This window comes from Panthera pardus, unplaced genomic scaffold, assembly GCF_024362965.1.
Source record: "Panthera pardus isolate Hobbes unplaced genomic scaffold, ASM2436296v1 HiC_scaffold_8, whole genome shotgun sequence".
Taxonomy (NCBI): domain Eukaryota; kingdom Metazoa; phylum Chordata; class Mammalia; order Carnivora; family Felidae; genus Panthera; species Panthera pardus.
In genome coordinates, this window is record NW_026527013.1 from 108,585,586 (window position 1) to 108,607,229 (window position 21,644).

The following is a 21,644-nucleotide window of genomic DNA, read 5'->3' on the forward strand; positions in this document are numbered from 1 at the left end:
ACATCCGAAAATAATTAGTTTTACTTCATGACTAAATGCATAATATACAAATTATTTTCAGTCTTACAGGATGGTTATAAATAAACATTGGTATATATTGCTTTAATTACTGTAGCTTAACCATGAGAATAGAAGCATAAAAGAAAAAGATTCAAAGTTTGAGCAATACATCCAATTTTAATCAGTACAATCAAACCCATTATTTTTTTTAGGAAAAAATGATTTGATCCCTCTCGCCACATCACACATGGTGCTCCTCTATAATCATGCTCCTCCTTTATCTCTCCAGTCTAACCTCGTTAGCCTATTCTTAAGCCTTTTGAGTTGAAGTTCTCTTCGGTCATAAGGCATTCTTATCCTTTCTTCAGAATTCTTTCTCTTCCATCATTACTTTCCTTCAGATCTCAGAGTGGGTGAAAAGTTCCTTTTCATTTTTGTTCCTCTTCCTCAAAAAAGTCCTTCTGGACATGCCTGCTTAGGTCAAATCCATCCATCGTGGCTCTCATGGGACCTCTCCTTTTTAGCTCTTGTCTCTGTTCCAATTTTGTATTTATTAATGTGATTCTTTCCTGGCCTGAAGCTCTAGGCTGATACCAGATACATGTAATCTTGTCTGTCCAGGCTCAGCACTGTACTCCCAGTTTCCCTTATGATGCCTACACCAGAGTGAGTGCTAGTACATATTTGTACAGGGAAGCACATATTTTGAATGAAAAAAAAATGTCTAAAAAATGAAATTTAGGTTTCTGGCTTTATTTGTTGATAAATCTCTGCAAGCCAGATGTAACTTAGTCTCTTTTCCTATTCTACATGTCCATTTCATCCCCCTCCCAGTGTCTCTCATTCCTCTTTGATATGTAATCCCAGGGACCAGAAAGTATATTTCTCTTTCAGTGTTTCACCATTTCTGACAGATTGCCATTCCAACTCACAGGACTCATTGTTTCCCTATTGAGGCCCTACTTTCACACAAGACCTGAGACAAGAATGGGAATGCAATCAAACAAGTAACTATTGAACTTAAAAAAAAAAAAAAAAGCTGTTCCACATTCTACCCAATATCATCTGAGACTGCACCCATTGCATGGCAATCATACCCCCCAGATCAGTTGCCCTGATAAAACTCTTGACAGGACTTATGTGCAATAAAAAAAATTATAATAATGGTTAAAATAATAGATGTGCTATAATATTTTGATTATTGGAAAGAGAGAATATTCTTTTTTTGAAATCAGAAGAAATACTTATATTCCTTTAATGATGCATATTAGATATTTTCCAGATAGAAGGAAGCAAGAGAGAAAGGGGTCTTTTTAAATACAGACTCTAGGAAATCGTTGGTTATGTCAGAGACCATCTGAAGCTGCATGGCTGAGATATGATGCTGCTGTGTCAGCAAAAACTGAGTTCTGAAGTGAGGAGATGGGCACCTAGCAGAATCTGTCTTACATGTTTTATTTAATCCTTATAACAGAATTAAATAAACAAATTAAAAAAAAAAAAAAAACACCATGACTGCAAGTCCTTCTATCTTCTACTGCCCATTCCTAAATTGGAAAATGGATTTGCAAAGCAGATATCAACTCCCTAACACTGACCCAGCCTCATTCTGCCAAATTGCATTAATTGGGAAACTCCCTTGAACTAAGTTTCTTCCTTTGTATACTGCCAAGGAACACTTTTATTTATGGGACATAAGTAATGAATCTCTGTATCCTGTTTTAAAAATTAGGTCCAAATTGAATAACATCTGGAAGATATTCCTAGAAGTTTAGGATTTAAGGATGAGGACGTTCCCTGTTTTCAGAATGGAATATATGTCCTGTTTTTTGTTGTTTTAGTTCATTTTTAGGAAAATTTCAGCAAAAAAGATGAATGTATCTATTTCACCCTTATAATCTATAAATCTGCCCAGGCTAAGATTCTGCTTTCTGTTTACTTTGTTTCCAGTATGACTTTTGATGACTTGGCCATGTTACTCTTCACACAGTTAATAACTATCTATTATGTATATACATAGTGCTATATATCCAAGTGTGAGTTGCATAGCAATGTGTTATCAGGTAGGTTCTGTCATAAAAAGATTTATAATCTATAAGGAATTTTATAGTGAAACATATACCAAAAAGTTAAAGAGTAATACAAGGGTTTGTATCTTAATATTATCTAATAATGCCTCAAAGGCTGCTTAAGAATCTAACAAGAAATCAAGGAGACTGAAACTTCTCATTCTGCTCCTCAAATAGATAAGATTTCTGGTTTCCAAAGGAAATATGCTCCATATTATTATTTTCTTAAATTTACATCCAAATTAGTTTGCATATAGTACAACAATGATTTCAGGAGTCGATTCCTTAATGCCCCTTACCCATTTAGCCCATCCCCCCTCCCACAATCCCTCCAGTAACCCTGTTTGTTCTCCATATTTATGAGTCTCTTCTGTTTTGTCCCCCTCCCTGTTTTTATAATATTTTTGCTTCCCTTCCCTTATGTTTGTATGTTTTGTCTCTTAAAGTCCTCATGTGAGTGACGTCATAGGTTATTTGTCTTTCTCTGAATAATTTCACTTAGCATAATACCCTCCAGTTCCACCCACGTAGTTGCAAATGGCAAGATTTCATTCTTTTTGATTGCCGAGTAATACTCCATTGTATATATATACCACGTCTTTTTTATCCATTCATTCCTCAATGGACATTTGGGCTCTTTCCATACTTTGGCTATTGTTGATAATGCTACTATAAACATTGGGGTGCATGTGTCCCTTTGAAACAGCACACCTGTATCCCTTGGATAAATACCTAGTTGTGCAATTACTGGGTTGTAGAGTAGTTCTGTTATTAGTTTTTTGAGGAACCTCCATACTGGTTTGTAGTGGCTGCACCAGCTTGCATTCCCAGCTCCATATTATTTTTGCACAATGGATTTCATTGATAGAAATAATGTTTTAAACTGAAGATAATCACAGAAATGAGAAAATAAATGGTGAATAAGTAGTATACAGATAATGACATAAACTCACTGAAATGATTTTGTACAATGGTCAACTATATCTTCCAGGACTTGAGCTAGTTCAGAAGTACAGGTAGAAGAATTCCCCAGCACCACCAGGGTAAGGATAGGCGGCTGCTGTGAAGATACAGGGCCCAAATACATGCCAGAGCAGTCAACTCCCTGACTAACAAAGGCAACAGAAGACCTCACAGCAGCAGGGATGGGATGTATTAATTGAGTAAGTTTGAAACCAGGGTACAGAACTTAGATCATGTACTCATAACAACACCCTTGAAGATGCTTCATCAGGTGATTTACACAGCATAAGTAGTATTTTAAAAAGAATCATCTGGAGAACAAATGATCAAACAGAAATTAGAGCAGGGGTTTTCAACCTGAACGTGATGGTCACTCTAGGCTTGAGTAATGATCACTGGAGGCTGTCCTGTGCTTTGTATGATGTTTATCATCATCCACAACCTTGGCTCATTATCTGCCCATAGCACCACACCCTCAGTTATGACAACTCAAAATATCTCCAGATATTATTGCTAATGTGCCACGGGATGAAAGGGAAGGAAAGTAATTATTTTTAGATATGAAGGGAGACCTTGACTACAAAGATGAACACATGACCTACACAGGTCTTATATACATAGCAAAGAAAGCATATTCAGAATTCCCTCAATGATTCAACTTTGTAGACTTCTTAAAAAAAATTAATGTTTATTTCTGAGAGAGAGAGACAGACAGAAAGTGTGAGTGGGGAGGGGCAAAGAGAGAGGCAGACACAGAATCTGAAGCAGGCTCCAGGCTCTGAGCTGTCAGCAAAGAGCCCAACGCAGGGCTAGGACTCACAAACCATGAGATCATGACCTGAGTCAAAGTGGGTTGCTTAACTGACTGAGTCACCCAGGAGCCCCTAAGTTTCTAGACATTTTAATGGGAAAGTAGCACTCAAAAAAGGGAAAGTAGAGCAGAAAGCATGTTTTAATGAGGGAAAGGAAGGTGTGAAAATAGGGATATCAAGTTGAATAATTTCTTATATATGAAACCTGTCTGTACAGCATAATAACATCTTAAAGAACACTTTCTATAATGTTAATAGATAAGTAAAAATGAACATAGGATTAAATGATACAGAAATGTATACGGCAGAATATGCATAATACTGACATTTCTCAACTTGCTTTCAAAAATTATGATTGAATTTTAGCCACAACACATACAAATTTACCCTTTGCAAAATACTAGAAATGTTTCTAAGAAGTTGCACAAAATTGGGGTGCCTGGGTGGCTTGTTGGTTAAGCATCCGACTTTGGCTCAGGTCATGAGCTCACATTTTGTGAGTTTGAACCCCGTGTCGGGCTCTGTGCTGACAGCTCAGAGCCTGGAGCCTGCTTTGGATTCTGTGTCTCCCTCTCTCTCAGACCCTCTCCCACTTCTTCTCTCTGTCTCAAAAATAAATAAATGTTGAAAAAAATAAAAGTTAAAAAGAAGCTGCCCAAAATTAAATCTAACCATAAAGCAAAGGTATCATGAGAAGTTCCATATTTAAGTGAATACTATGCTAAACGTTTCTGAAAATTAACAATTTTATACTATGATTACTTACTAATATCCCATCTTAGGGTCTGGTTTTTAAGTTTTATTTCTCCCAAAGTTGAACACACTATTTGAAAAGTAAATAAATAACACTAACTGTCCTTGGCCAAGATCTCAAAACCACTTTATTCCAATATACCTAAGCAAAGATGTAGCATTTTCTGCCTTTTGAGGATCACCTTCTTAGCGTTATTGTGAGGTGCTCTTGGAAATGCTCACAGCAAAACAGAAAATTCATACAAGGATGTTTTAAACGGGCACAATTTCAAACGCACAGCCAGAAGGTTTTAATAAACCTAAAGAAGTAGAGTGTCAAGCAAAAGGTTAAAATATACCTCTGTGAAGACCTCTGCTTGACTGTTCTTTGACTACTTTGTGGTGAGGTAAGACTCTATTATATAAACTATATATTGAGCTTTACCTAATAATTATGGTAAGTGTTATTTGTGAAAGTTACTCAAACTGATTTGGAATTTTGCTTCCTCAGCTGGCAGCAATTACACAAAGACCACCAGAAATTATTCTTCAGCTCCTTTTGGGATCTACAAGCTTGTTATGAACACTTATGCAAGCGTGCGTGAACATTACACTCTGACAACAAACAAGGCCAGAGGGAAGGTTTTTCTTTGCTACTAAAAATCTGCTTGTGATTCAAAAGCCAAAAGCGAAATCATAATTCTACCAGCATATACAACTTTATCTAAAATCAGAGTCACTCCATGCAGGATTTTGACAGTAACAAGTCACACAAATTACTAACTACTTCTTACCCAGTGAGTACAATCATCTAACAAAGCAATTTCCATACGAGCAACCAGAAACATTTCTGGCTTCAGTTGTTAATCTTCCATGAAAAACTATTTCCATACTATTTTTAACTTGTATATGGTAATAATTATATGTTTATCTCTGAAGCATGAAAACTCTTACAGTACCCTTTTTAATGCATTTGTGGACCGTTATCCCTGCCATGTCCCTGGCAGATGGAAGTATTCCTATCTTCCTTCCAGGAACAAAAGCTGAGAAACACACTGCTTTCTTTTCAATTGGCTCCTTTTGTGTGTCCTAAACTCGCACATTTTTGGGCCTACTTCTCAATAACCTTTCAATTTTATTTTCTTAGATAAAAAAAAAATGCAACCGTGTGATACCTAAAGCCAATTAATATGGAAAAATACATTAAACGGCATATAAAATTCATAATTTACCTTGACCACATACATATAAAATTTAAGTATTAAATATTTTACTATAAATTGGAAAGCTTATTTAAAAAGCAAAGGAATCATTTCAAGATATTTAACTATAGAGATCCGAACTAAAATATCTTACACGCCTTTTACCAACTGTTTTAAACTCATTTAATACACTGAATAACCATATGATATGAATATTCTTTTATCTTTATAGAGGAGGAAAATTAACCTAAAAAAAAAAAAATTAAGTATCTCATCCAAGTTTAGACAGCAAATAAGTGAGGGTCCTGAGTATTAAGTCCAGTTCCATCTGAATTTCCAAAATAACTTTATTTCATTGATTCTATATATGCTCCATCCTTTCTGAAGTTCAAAAAGGACCCAATTACCAACTAGACTGACTTCAAATACGTAAAACTTGAAACATGGTTACAAATTAATGCTAACAATTGCTAACAAACACATGGTCTTTATTCTTAAGGAACTCATAGTTTAGTATTGGACACTAACATTTTATTTCCAGGGTGTCTTCACTGCATCAAATGCATAAAACATCAGCACCTCACAGAGATTTCATACAAGAAAGTAGGTATCCATTGTCCATTGTAATGGAATGAGAATGAGGGTAATGAGAAGATATTAAACATACATTTTATTAATGCTGTATATCATATAAAGTTATAGGATTGTATTAATGTATATAGACAAAAACATATATTAAAGTATTAATTATACATGTTTATATTATATACACATATATACACATATACATACACACACACACACACATATATATAATACCCAATACATATATATCAGGTATGTCTTTCCACTACCCTCCTCTCATTCCACCTCAATAAACAAAGGTATCTACTTTCTTCCATAAAATTACTCTGTGAAGTGATGTACCTTGTATCTCTGACACACATATACACACGTGTGTGTTTGTGTGTGTGTATCTGCACATTACTTATATCTATTTATTTTTGAAAGAGAGAGAGCAAGCATGCACAAGAGTGGGTGAGAGAGAAAGAGGGAGAGAGAGAATCTCAAACAGGCTCCACACTCAGCATGAGCCTGAGAGTGGGCTCAATCTCCCTTCTGTGACATCATGATCTGAGCCAAAATTAAGAGTTGGTTGCTTAACCAACTGAGCTACCCAGGTGCCCCACCTATATATTAATGTATGTATGTATACATCTTAAGACTTCTGTCTAGATTAATCTCTCTAAAAGTATTCCCTACATCTGAGAGCTCTGAGATCGCTAATTTGCACCATTTGAATTCTTTAAGATAATTTCTTGAAGCACTGTATTATAGAAAACAAGATTGAGATACTACTTCAGAAAGGAAAACTGAAATACTCAACTCTAATGATCTATACTTTAACCTTTTTGATGTGATTAAGTATGGGAGGGGAGGGGAATAGGTAGAGGAAAAGACTTTTGCTCTTAATTATACTTTTATACTTTAAGAATTATTTTATAAAAAATATGGGTATTAACTTTATACTTTTTAACGGTAACAATACTGAAGACACATGGTATTCAAAATTAAATATTCAAAGGAGGACTGAGGTTTACAGATAGCTACAGAAAATCTCCTTTTATTAGCATATGATTACAAATATTAGATCCTTTTGTAGTCCTAAGCATGACTACGTGTTCACACCTTTGTGTGATATGTGCCTCCCTCAAACATTATTATGACCTTGGCACTTTACCTGTCTGATATGGAAAAAAACAAAAACAAAAACAAAAAAAGAACACTACATAAAATTTAATTTTTAATCATCTTATTTCAAAAAAGAGGTTTATTTTTTCCTTCAACTTCCACTGACACTATTCTTCAGTTTTTCATTAGAATATCCACTGCTTTAGTGGTTCTTTTTTTTTTCTATAAGCATTTTGTACACAAAAATAATAAGAATAAACCTAATAATGAAAATTCTGAGCCAGATGTAGAGATAGTTATGAATTTTGCTTTTTCATTATCATACTGAATGATATGATATATACAAACAACCATGAAGAATCAAAGATTCATGCTTGCAATTATAATCTTGCACAAAATATGAGCACTGAGTGCTGATTAAACTAGTGATGCTTTATTAAAACTTCAGGAAAATACCATGTAGGAAAAATATTTTACAACATAAGCTTTATTCATTTTTGAAGTGACCAAAAATAGATATAACGTAAATATTAAGACAACAATAAAACCAACATGCTGTAAAAATAAACAAGGTTAACAGAACATAAACTATGTCAACTATTCACATATATATCTGATATATTTCTCTAACTGAACTCTTTACAGCTGAAGATATTTATGTGAAAACAAGATCATCATTTCTAGACGTCTGCTGCTTACTTACCACCTACAATAATTTTCCAGATAGAACAAATCACTGTCGGCTTAAATATCTCTAATTTCTCAGGAAAAGGATTTGGCTATGCAAGGGTACAATTGGCAATGGTATGGTATCTTGGGGTGAAAGGAAAAAGTTAAGCCATCCTTGAGTATACCCTGAGAAATACAAAAACTAAATTTGAAGTACTGGCAAAAACAATTAACCAAGAATATTTTAGAATCATTCAAGAGCTTTTAAGAGATCAGAGGGTATCCAAATTATGCCTTCAGTGTGTATTTACTGGTATTAACCTGTGTTTCATGCTTTAGCCATGAGGGGTATGAGCTTATTATAACTTGAGCACCAAAACATAAGCACAAGGAGAAAAAAGGAACTTGACCCTAATATACTTTTTAGTTCCATAAAATTGTCTACATAGTATGAAAATATTTAAAAATCTATTTTCTTTTTTAAAATTATGCTGTACTTTGGTGAATGGTAGACGGTAAGAATCATGAGTTAAAATATTAACTAAACATTTTAAAGGACCTATTTATTCTCTGTGTGAGTAGCTCACTTTACATGAGAAAGCCCTAAGGGGTAGTAAGTGAGGAAGAGGCAGAGTGCAGCATGGTAAAGAAGAGAGAGAGGAGGAAACAGGCAGTCTAACAGATCTCTGATGTAAGAACAGTGCCCTTGGGTATCATTAAGCTTCTTCATTCTCATTTTCTTTTACATCACCAAAACAGAGACAACAAAACCTGATGTGTCCACCCCTGAACCCACCCTATCCACACCAGAAATTTTCTAAAGTTTAAATGGCAGATCCAAAAATGTCCTCATCAAATATAACATTTTAAGAAATTAAATTGCTTTATTTATCATGAGCTTTTCCCCCAAGTAAATAGTATTAATACTAATTCAAAAGAGAAATGTGATACCAAAATCAAATGCTTTTTTTCTTTCTCTTGCAACTAGACTATATTTACTACAGACCCCAGGTGCTTAGGATATAGTAGGCACTTAAAAAAAATTAATCAATAAATGAAGGAATGTACAAATGCATCTCTTGTGTTACCTAGACTAAAATCTGCTATACAGCTTAAGAATTCATAATATTACTTAAATATTCCCAAAGTAGATACTTGGCAGAATTTTCTACATTGGAATTACAATTCTAACCTTCAATAGGTGCAGTGTTTTTCCAGGGAAAGAAAACCTGCTACAAAATACAAAGAAGTACCATTATGGCTAACAGACTCATAGTCTGGTCAGCCATATTTCCCACAAACATGACTAAATTTAAGACTGATATTACTTTGCCATTATTAAATTCTCTGTTTAAAAAAAAAAGTGTCAAGTAGAACTATTGCCCATGATAAAGTATATCCAAAGAAATACTGTACAGGCTAGGGAAAAAACAACAACAGTAAATGGTTCATTAACTTACTATTACACAACTAGTTTTCAAGAAGTATGATCTCATTTCTTATATTTATATTAATTAATATGCAGAGACTTAAAGAAATAAAATACAAAGGTGAATTGCCTCCATTGAAGAATCAGGAGCAGCAGTGACACTTTCCTTTCTGACTCCCTCATCACCCACAGAAGCCCGTGAGCAATCTGTTGGATTTTTCTGTAGAGCATAGTTTCAAAACCATCGCCTTTTACGATCCTTTTTACTCAATCTTGTAGGAACTGGCTTTCTAATTGATGGGCAACTTTGATGAGGTTTAACTATTTCTCAGCATCTCCTAGAGATCTGTTTGAATAATCCAGGACACATTTATTTATAAACTTTTGCCATTTTTAATAAATAGAATGCTTTTTAATATTTGGGGGGGCATAATCACTCAGGCAGTGAAGACAGGCATGAAACATTTCACAAGAAAAAGAAACCAGTGCACAACATTCTGCATGCTAATGCCTAAAAGTGATCAATGGACCAAATATTAAGAACTTTCTCTTGGTTGGTGTGCCTGGGTGGCTCAGTCAGTCAAGCACCAGACTTAGGCTTAGGTCATGATCTAATGATCAGTAAGTTTGAGCCCCACCTAGGGTTCTGCATTGACAGCACGGAGCCTGCTTAGGATTCTCTCTCCCTCTCTCTCTTGCTCTCTGCCCCTTTCCCTCCCTCAAAATAAATAAACTTAAAACAAACAAACAAACAAACAAACACTTTGCTTCACCTTCCTCCTTCCATATCAGGGGTCAGCAAACTATGGCCCTCACAACAAATCAAGGTTCCTTCGGTCTTTACTATGTGTCACTGGTACATGGCCAATCATTCATTTACAGTTTATCCATGGCTACTTTTGTTAGAATGGTGGAGATGAGCATCCACAAACCCCCTATATCTTCTTTTTTCTTTTTTAAGAAAAATATTGTATAATAATTTATAAAATAAAATATTTTGACACCGAGGCTTTAATTATACAATTTCTTAAATATTTAACCAATACTCAACACTTGAATTTATTCAAAACACCAAAAACCAGCTTTTATATATTTTTCTTCTCTAATTTATGTAAATGAGTAAAAAAAAATGGACCCTAAATGAGCAAAAAGCTGTACAGAGATTTTGATTTATTTTCTTACAAAGACTAACAAATCTAAAATATTAAACATAAGAGATTTAAGTGAGCTATGTAAATATGAATATTAAAATATTTCATTTTAAAGGGCATAGCAAAAAGGCATCATATATTCAACCATTCACTATAATTCTTATCTTTCCCAGGCTAGTAATTATCAGAGTGCTAGAAAGATTATTTATTTAACTACATTTCATATCCCTTGATGAGAAAAACCCCAAAGCATTTGTATGCATAATTTTAGACAAGCCTGGATCCTCTGCTGAGTACAAAATATGCACATACTCAATTTAAATACAGGACCATGCTTATTATGAAAGGGTTTCTAATTTCAAGAATAAAGTTCTATATTGCATTAAAGAAATTATATAGTACAAAAAAGACTTTATTCATTGATATGCTAGTAATTTAAATATAAATTATAATAAAACTATTGATTTTGAGGTAGGCATGGAAAAACAATTGTTCGAAAATAGTCCCCGTATCTTAAGGAAAGTACTCTGTGATAAGAGTTTTCCACATTTATATTCATACACTATATTTTAAATTTCTTTGGCTATCTTCCTAAACTACTCAAAATGCACCACCTACATTATAAGTATAGGTCTGTAATAAATCTCTTGAGAATAATGCATAATTCAAAACCCTGTCCTGTGTTAAATTCTAATGAGGTTTTAAGTACTTTTCGATTTTAGCACATTAATGCATTATAAAATCACCAGAGCAAAGAGTAATCAATCTCAACCCTAGTTCACCTATAACTTAGTTTCTTCCTCCTCAAACAAGAATTGTCGTAAGGTTCCACCAAGATGATTTAAAAATGAGTAACAATTGCTTGAAATAGACCAAGAAAAACTATAGTAAGTATTTGTCATCAGGTAGGCTTGGCAGTTTTATACTCTACTTGAACCTCATGGTTAAAAAATTAAGTTGGGAAGAATATCAGATATTCTTTATGTTCTAATTGGCTGAGTTACTAAATACAAAGCACCGAGAACAGCATGTGCCATCTATGTCAAACAGTTTACAAACTCCACACCACGACCATCAGAACCATGATTGCATTTCCATCTTAGAAATGAAAACACAAACAAAAAACCTCACCCATATGTAATCTTCTCTGGAAGTGAAGTACTTGAAGGCCAAAGTGATTTGAAATGCATGCTTCAGGGTATTTAGAGGGTAAAACTTTCCATTATTCAGGAAAGATTTTATCAAAGACATCCAGAGAATTAAAGACTTCTCTTATGCAACAATTGTGAGACAAAGTCAATAAAAACACAAGTCCCAGAAAAGTGTAGCACAGAAAGCTAGAAACATGCATGAAATCCATTTAAGCTAGGGGTTAAGTAGGATGTTAAGTGTTCACAGAAGCAAGTTCCTAACTGAAGAAAAAAGTACAAATAAGGTCACTGGATGTGCAACTTACCTCCAAAAGAAATCCTTGAATGATGAACATTTAATTCTGGTTGAAGTCATATTTACATAAAGTCTATTTCTCTCTGACAGAGGAATGACTGAAAAACTATGGTTTCCTTAGTCATGTGCAAAGCACTAATGTACCTATCATCATTGTCCCTTTTTTTTTTAATTTTTTTAATGTTTTTTTTTTTTTTTTTTTTTTTTTTGAGACAGAGAGAGACAGAGCATGAACAGGGGAGGGGCAGAGAGAGGGAGACACAGAATCTCAAACGGGCTCCAGGCTCTGAGCTGTCAGCACAGAGACTGATGCGGGGCTCGAACTCACGGACCGTGAGATCATGACCTGAGCCAAAGTCAGACGCTTAAGCGACTGAGCCACCCAGGTGCCCCTCACCATTGTCTCTTAATAGCAGCCCAACACAGTAACAATGGTATGAACAATGGAATCTACAGATGTAGTCAGATATTTTAGCTGTGGGATGTAGGACAGTTTTCAGAAAAGACATTACTGGAGGAACCACCTATGAAACTATCCCAGCAACTCCTAAGAGGCAATGAATACCTAAATTATAGTGGTCACATTAGGAATAAAAAAAGGAAGTGGGAAATGCCAGAAATATAGAACTAGAATTCAGAGCACTTAGCTACTGACTCTAGAACATGGAGGAATAATTAGGATTCTTGGTGGCATTCAAGTAACTAGAAGAACAATGGCTCTCCTAACAAACAGGGGAGTCAAGAAAATACATTTCGGATTCCTTACCTATAAAATTGGAATAAACACTACCTCAGGGACATGCCTTGGCAATTAAAGAGATAAAGCCTGACTGTTAACCACTGGAGCACACAATATCAGGCCTTCAACACGTTGGCCTCTATTGTCTAAATAGAACTGATGGACCTTGGAAAACACAACTATGATAAAGTTTGCAACCAAGGGGAAGCTGATTCATGCAGCTGCTTTATGGTCACAGTAAACTTTACAATTTCTTATCTAAGTCTTCCACAAAACTATGACATGATTTTAGACCTAAATATAATTATTAGTATGCATTCATAAAATAAATGATGTCACGCACAATTTTTACTAGAGTCACCACAAACACTTTGAAAAGAGGCGAGTTAAGATCAAACGAGATATAATGACGACGATAATAGTACTAACAATAAGTAAATTTTTTAAAGTTATGCAATTAAAGATACTAAGAATTATTTCTGAAACCCCTAGTCCCATAGAAACCTTTATAAACCTCTGTGGTTCTCTACCTGCAAAATGAAGAAGAAAATAAAGGAATTTCAATTGATTGTAAAGGTGCAGTACCTCCCTCCACTGCCATGTTCCAACCATAAACTCCTGAGCCCTTAGTTTCCTTACATGTAAGTTTCTGCATGAAGGCAGTTTCCAAACAACGTTAAACAACATGTACTGTATGTTCTGTGACAAAAGGGTATCAGAGTCTGCTAAGTGTGGAAACTGCTGGGTTAAACTGGCTTCTTTGCTGCCTGACTACTGAGAGCATCTTATAAGTCAATATAAATCATCAGTTTCCATGAGTATTATACAGTAACATAATTTTGCCAATAAATTTCACCATGCAGTCATTAACTTTGGCGTTGGGGGCGGGGGGGGGGGAGGTTGCAGAGGAGAAAATACTGAAAACCCATGCCTTAGATTATTTCACATGAGTCTCTAATATATTATGTCATTTGAGCCTCACAACCAGAAAGTAGGCCACAAAAGGGTCCAAAGAGAAAAGGAAATTTAAATTCAAAGAGATAAAGCAAGCAGCAAGTAGTGAGATTTATCTTTACATGTACTAAATCTCAGTCCAGCAATATTGTTTTATTAACGGACACAAAATTTCTGATCTCAGGAAGAGTATCAACCTGTAAGTGGGAGAAACTAATGTCTCTTCCAAATAAGATATTCTATTCCACTGTATACAACAGCCACAGTGCAGTTTACTGGCTAACTTTGAAAGATTTAAGCTTTTGGAAACACGCTTTATAACTTAAGCCTCAAAGGGAAGGCCCTCGGTGTTATGGAAGCACGTACCAAGTGAAGTGTTTGATATCCCTGGAACTTTCTGTGATACCTAAGTTCAAAGTTCTCTTGGGAGAGACTGATGGCTGGAAAACCAAGGCAAAAAGAAGTTTTTCAAAGATAAGTAATATTTCTGAAAGGACAATCAGCTGCTAGCTCTTCACTGACAACCTTCATGAGGGGCTCTTTAAAATTCTTGAGAAATTACTAACTGCACATTTGCTTTAAGAGTCCAAATGTATTTTGCACATGGTTCATTTTAAGTTGCAGAAACATATATGGTCCTGTATTCAATCCCTTATACAGGAGACCTGGCCCCAATACCAAAACTTTTCCTGGGAAAGCTCATTATGGTACCATTTGTAACCCAGAGAAAATGATTCTTATTTTGTTAAAGCACACATCCCCACACACAGACATGTACATGTACACAAAGATACACATACTTCATTATGAATATTAGAAACTTTAAGAAAATAAGGATTAAGAAAATCTTTTCACCAATGTCATGACATATAAAACATGATTCCTCAGATTTGAGGTACTTTATTATACTGTCAATATCCAAATAATATGGGTGCCAGCATATTTATAATTCTGCATTATATTTAAAAGTACGTACATCCCCTTTTAAAAATCCCTAAATCATGCCAATGAGCTTCATGTGGTTAGATTCAAATTGTTGCTTCACCAGCAAATATTAAAAAAAAAAAAAAAAGTACTCTAAGGCTCACACTTATTCTAAACAAATCATGATTTTAAACTATGATATTAAATTCTAATATATTTTAATTAATTTTTATTTATTTAGAGAGAGAGAGAGAGAAAGAGAGAACGAGCAAGCAGGGAAAGGGTAGAGAGAGGAAGAGAAAGAATCCCAAGCAGGCTCCATGCTGTCAGCACAGAGTCCAACTTGGAGCTTGAGATCATGACCTGAGCCAAAAGTCATGAAGTCATGACCTGAGCCAAAATCAAAAGTCGAACACTTAACCAAATGAGCCACCCAGGAACCTCTTAAATTCTATTAATTTTGACATTTTATTCTCCAACTTCTTGTTGTCACTAATATATATTTTGTTTCAAACATTTTCTAACAGTAACCTGTAAATGTTCCTTACCACTATTAAATATTTATGTATTAGTTTCCTGTATGTTGCCGTAATAAATTACCACAAATTCAGTACCTTAGAACAATATAAATTTATTATCTTAGGTATCTTCTAGAAATTACCCATATTCTTTGGCTTGTAGCCTCCTTCCATCTTCAAAGCCAGCAATAGCTGGTCACATCTTTCTCGCTTCACATCAGTGAGCCTTTTGCCTTCGTCTTCCACTTTTAAGTACCCTTGTGAATACATTGGGCCAACTCAGATGATGCAGGATCATCTGCCTATTTAAAGTCAACTGATTAGCAACCTTATTTGCATCTGCAACCTTACTTTTCTTTTGCCATGTAAGGTAACATATTTGCAGGTTCCAGGAGGTAGGGCATGGGCATTTTGGGGGGGTGCCACTATTCTTACTAAGTTGGCTAAAGCTTATATTTTATATGCTGTCGATCAGTATCTATGCTTATCATCAAATGCATTCCTCTCTAAAGAATATTTAGTAGATAAACACCTCAAATAACAAGTAAAATAGCACATACTTTATACTAAAAAATTGAGGACAAAAGCCTTAAGCAACAGAGTTTCTCATACATAACTTATCATTTTTGAACTTTTAATAGAACCTAATCAACTTTACATTCATCACTTTTGAAATCATAAAACTGGGATGATGTCACAAGTGACAGCCTCAACCTCTCACATCAAGAGGCAAGCCCCTAGCTTTTGGAAAAGCACTCATCTGACGCATGCGACATGCCTCTCATCCACCTCCTTATCAACCTCCAAGGAGTCATCTTTTAAATCAAACCTTCCATCAGTAGCATGATGTAAGTATGTGTGATTACAACATGCCCTAACTTTGTAACCACACATGCTTCCATTCTTCTGTGCATGCGTGTCTTCTGCCAAGCATGGCTTTCATATGACTGATGCTATTTACGTAGTAGTTGCTTACTTATCTACGTTCAAGAATTAAACAACAGAACTTGCCATCCAAAAACAGTAAAACATGAATTTCCCTACCTAAACCCAGTTATACTCTAAGCTCTTTGAGGGTCGGAACACATCTGCCTTATTTTAGTGCCTTTTACCTATCCCAGCACATAGTACAGTTCCAAAAAGTATCGTTCAAAGAATAAATGAAGGCACAGTACCAAGTATCTCAAGCTTTCTACCATTTTTGTCATTACTTGTCTAACAAAATCTATTACTCTCAGTATAAGTTTTGCTTTAGTTAAAAATCCAACAGTAAAATCTGTGCTACAATTATGTATTTACTGCCAATTATCTGCAAGGCTTGTCATACCCTTAATTAACACAATGATTATTTAGTTCCTGCCCTCATTCTTGTAACTGTGGTCTTTCAGATTTTTTTTTAATGTTTTTATTTTATTTGAGAGAGAAAGAGAGACAGAGCATGAGCAGGGAAGGGGCAGAGAGAGATGGAGACACAGAATCTGAAGTAGGCTCCAGCCTCTGAGCTGTCAGCACAGAGCCCAACGTGGGGCTTGAACATGTGATCCACAAGATCAAGACCTGAGCCAAAGTCCAAATCTCAAGCGGCTGAGCTATCCAGGCACCCCTTAGATTTTTCAATGTTAGGCATTTGATATTGATATCTATTCCATAAAGCATTTCTCAATCCCCTTGAGCAGAATGATCTGTCTCTTCTAGCCCTTAAACTATCTATTCCACCTGCTACTTGCACTATCGAATGTGGCACTTATTTATACACACATTGCATCTCCCCCAGTGCAATTTCTTATATAACTCCTTTGAAGTTATCTTCACACATACACAACACTTTCAGCAGAGTTGGACATACATGCTTTTTTCTCTTCAAAATATATTCTCCAGAAAACTTGGGAAGGATATGTTTTCCACTCTGAAACTGTACTTCTCATTTTCATTAAAAGTAATTCTTTTCTCTTTATCAACAATGAAATATTTATGAATTCCTGGCTAATACAAAATATTTAGAGTGTGATTATAAAGTAAAGCCAGGGCACAATGGATAAATATACAGTAATTATTATTCTGCAAATAAATAATATTCATTTCAATTATCTCTGTATACTAACAAAAATTATAAAACAAAAAAGTTCCCCTACAAGGGGCATTATTATAATGTTTTTCCTAATGATATTAGTGATGACAGTCATACGCAGCAATCATTATACAGTTGATCCTTGGACAATATGGGGGTTATGAGCGCTTAACTCTCATGTACTTGAAAATCTGTGCATAACTTTGGACTCCCCCAAAACTTTAATAGCCTACTGTTGACCAGAAGGCTGACCTATAACGTTAACAGTCGATTAACACATACTTTGTAGGTCATATTATACACTATATTCTTACAATAAAGGAAGGTAGAAAAAATATTAAGAAAACTTTAGAAAGAAATACATTTACAGTATGGTACTGTATCTATCGAAAAAATCTGCATGTAAGTGGATCCACACAGTTCAAACCCATGCTGTTCAAGGGTGAGCTGTATTAACAATAATTTAATCCCATCACACTTTCCATCATAAGGGAAGAGAGCAAAGGCAGAAAATAGTTGTAAACAGAATTCAAAATCAACTGCAAGATACGCATCTCATATGCAAATCTCTAAGTCTTTCTGTAAAGCTTATGAAGGCGTATTCTGTAATATTCTATGGTATTAATATAAAAACAGCATAAAAATTTGGTATGTACGTGATAGTAGGGGGTGGCCTTTCTTCGAGAGTGTTTGAATCTAAAAAAACTTAAATTAGAAGACAACAGACGTGTGGCCCAGATTAAGCAGACTGTGTCGCAGAGAATGTGGCTACTTGCCAAACGAAGTAGGATTTGATCTGCAAATGACTGTCAGCTCTCATTTCTAACCCTTTGTAAAAAGTAATGACACTGTTGCCTCAGGAGAGGGCAATCATGCAAACCTGTGTGTATGAACAAGTTGTTTTGTTTTGTTTTTCTCAATTTTCTTGCCAACTAGTATTTCAAAAATGTTTGTTAAGGCTTTCTTAAATAAACAAGTCTGCCAAATACAATAAAAACCTAGCTGATATGCTACAGTGAAACAAGTGGATAAGCAACGACTATAACCACAAGGTTTCAGTTCATGCAGGAGAAAACAATTTTAAGTGGTAAACAAAAATAAGGCGTCTCGGTAAAGTTTCTGAAACATCTTAATGCACCATTTGGGCTTGAAACAATTTATATCCAGAAAAATGAATATTGCGTGTTAAGGATCAGTAAAGCCTCAAGTTTAATTTTAAAGTTAACTATTTCCAAGTTTGAAAATGTCTTGTTTTATTTGTTTTTTACTTTATCTTCAGAAAGAAAGAAAAGTAACCTCTAAGCAGCCTATTATCATAAACAGTATTTTGTAAGCATCATTATAAGTGTGATACTAAGTAAAGAGAAATCCATAGCAAACACAAACCAGAATTTCATCTATGCACAACAAAACTGATTTTAGAACAAACATGGGCTTTAAAAAAAGTCAGGTCTACATATGGTTTGTTTCACCACGTAGCCACGAACAAAGCCATTGGCGATGTGGAAGTAACTGAGTTGACTCAGATTCACCTGGGATGAATTCCAGGGTTAAAAAAACACACAGGCCTCAAATGGCATCACCTGTGCTAGGTCAAGTCCCCAAACCAGGGCTTAATACCTAACCTATTTGTAATCTCAGCCTCCCTGAGAAACTAGTCCTGGTCAGTCAGGATTTTTCTGGTCAGCACCAATGAGGTAATCTGTCACAGGGGCCCTCTCCGTTCCCTAAAGGATGATGAGGCAATCCACCTAGTAAGACCCTTTTCTCTTCCTCTCAGGGAAGGTGACCTTGCCTGAAACAATCTTTGTTTTGCTAACTGTCCCATCCAATTCTGCCCATAAAATCTTTCCATTTCCACAATTCCTAGGAGCTACCCTTTCCTAGACTGGATGCTGTTGATTCATGCATCAATTAATAAAGCCAATTAGACCTTTTAACATTCACTTGAGCTTCTGTCATCTACCGCTAAAAATCTCTACTTTTAAATGCTTTCCAGAGAAGCTATTAGGTAGTGAAGTTAGAACATCGGCATTCTATCTTGCCACAGCATGGAAAGACAGACCAAGTTTATGGTGGTGTTATTGAATGCCCTATGCAGAAGAGCATTCTATATGGGATGTCCAGGAAACATGCAGGCATCTTTCACAGGCCAGTGCCAGTGATTTCTAATTACGTGGTAATAAATATGACGTGACTGGTCATATAAAGGCAGTGCATTTAGTATGGAGAACATTAAGGCCCTTATCTAGTATTCTCGGTTTCTTCAAAATTTAGGATTCAAGCTTAACATTTTTATTAAAAAGTAGTATGTGGTATCCTATTCACTGAAATAGTTCTTGAAGATACCACCAAACGGACTCATAAAAATTAAAGTTCTAACTACATCCATATAATCATTTAGCTTTTTAAATAGAAACATCAAGTATTAATAGAAGCTCATTTCATCTAATTGGGACATTCTACATACAATAAAAACTGGTGCTATTTCATATAGTCACAGTGCTTTTGAGCCATAATTACTTAAAACCTTTTACTCATACACTCAAATTAAGACTTTAAATGAGCAAATGACTTTTTAATGACAGGTTTATCAAAACCTTGTGCTGTACAATCTCCACAGAATATTTAGGGAACGGGAATCTACTTAATAATTTCCCCTCATTTGGAAACAATCAGCAACTTCCTTTTTACTTTAGAATCTTTACAACTCATTTTAACTATTAAGACCAACACCTGTCTTCTTAAGAAGGCTATATAAAGATTCACCGAATGGCCATTCATGGGAATACACAGAAGGGATTCTACTGACAAATCACCATGTTGAAGATACTAAATGTTAGGACTGAACCCCTGTCACACCTTGAAAGTTTTAAAATTTTAAGTTGCTTTGAAATTGCTCTTTCCATCTCACATTAAATACTATGACTTGATGCTAACCGAAAGTTTTAAAATTTTAAGTTGCTTTGAAATTGCTCTTTCCATCTCACATTAAATACTATGACTTGATGCTAACTGGGGCCATGGCCTGCCTCCTCCTAATTTTAACACAGTGAGCCAGAATCAAACAAAAACAGAACTCAAGGTTTTCATTTCCAGGAATCGAATGTAAATACATTTGCCGAGCTCTGGTTAAGTTTGACAGACTTGATTCCCCGTTAGGAATTATGTGTTTCCAAAATTATATGTTGAATGGGAAGGAATGCTTATATATATCATGTCTAAATACAGTAACAAGATTAAACTTTTGCCACACAAGAGTAAAAAAGTGTGCCTGAGTATTAATTAATCACTGATAAATTAATTTCTTAGACTTGTCAACCAGATTACAACTGGAGACAACATTTGAGATTTTCTTGTTCTTAAAACTTTAGAGCAAAAAAAAAAAAAAAGTTTTTTTAATGTAGTTGTTTTTGATCATTGCTTTTCTATGTTAATATTTTATCAGTGATTCTTACTTTAAAAATGTGTAAACTGTTATTGCATTTGAATACTAATGCATTGCTGCACTGTGTCTACTGGCCTATGGATGTCTCATACCAAACCAGAGGCCAGCTATCACGATCATACATATTCGACATTTATCAAGTGCCCTGTCATTTTAGGGCTGCAGAAATTCCTGCAAATAGCATTCCTGTAATTTCCAAGCAAGTTGTCACTGGACTCACTCAACAGGCTACAGACCAGTTCAAATATTGTTGGATTTAATCCAGTGAGTCATTGTGACAAGTTGCTCAGTGGGTATAAACAGTAAAAACAAAATGACAGGTTGAGGAAAATTACAATTTAATAAACAAGTAAGTATGTGTGGTAAAAACACATAGATTGGGTAAAATCACAATTTAATAAATGAACAGATGAACAAAACTGGATCATTTAACCTCAGTTACTTTGAGAATCCATAGTCTCTAGGATATGGGAGAGACAAAAAGGGAAATCAAGGACAAGGGGCAGCAGAGATAAATATGATTAAGGTCAATATAGAGCCTGTGAAAATTTCTTAGAAGACTAAACCATTGTTTATAAATTAAGCAAACAGAAATGAAGCTAAACTCTGTATTTTCTTATGGAGTTATGGAGAAACAAAAAGTCATCACTATATAATTATGCTATCTGGAACTTACAAAGTCTGTTTGGGTTAGTTTATTAGAGCACTGGCCAACGTTCAGACTTAAAAATAGCTCTAAGGTCAACACTCATTCTCGCTTTATCTCACTCACTTTATCTCTGTAACTGTCACTGCTCTGAGTTAGACAAGCTTTTGGCCAGTTTTGTT

The 21,644-nt window shown here is 35.1% G+C and overlaps 1 protein-coding gene and 1 non-coding gene across 3 annotated transcripts in view; one reads left to right on the forward strand and one right to left on the reverse strand.

Annotated features, from left to right (window-relative positions):
• CRPPA (CDP-L-ribitol pyrophosphorylase A) overlaps nt 1–21,644 on the reverse strand; it is a 321,101-nt gene that overhangs the window by 27,222 nt on the left and 272,235 nt on the right. The gene's annotated exons all lie outside the window — the stretch shown is intronic.
• On the forward strand, nt 7,430–7,529 carry LOC128775806 (small nucleolar RNA U13). Its single transcript, XR_008420778.1, has one exon. It is a non-coding gene; the product is annotated as a small nucleolar RNA U13 (small nucleolar RNA).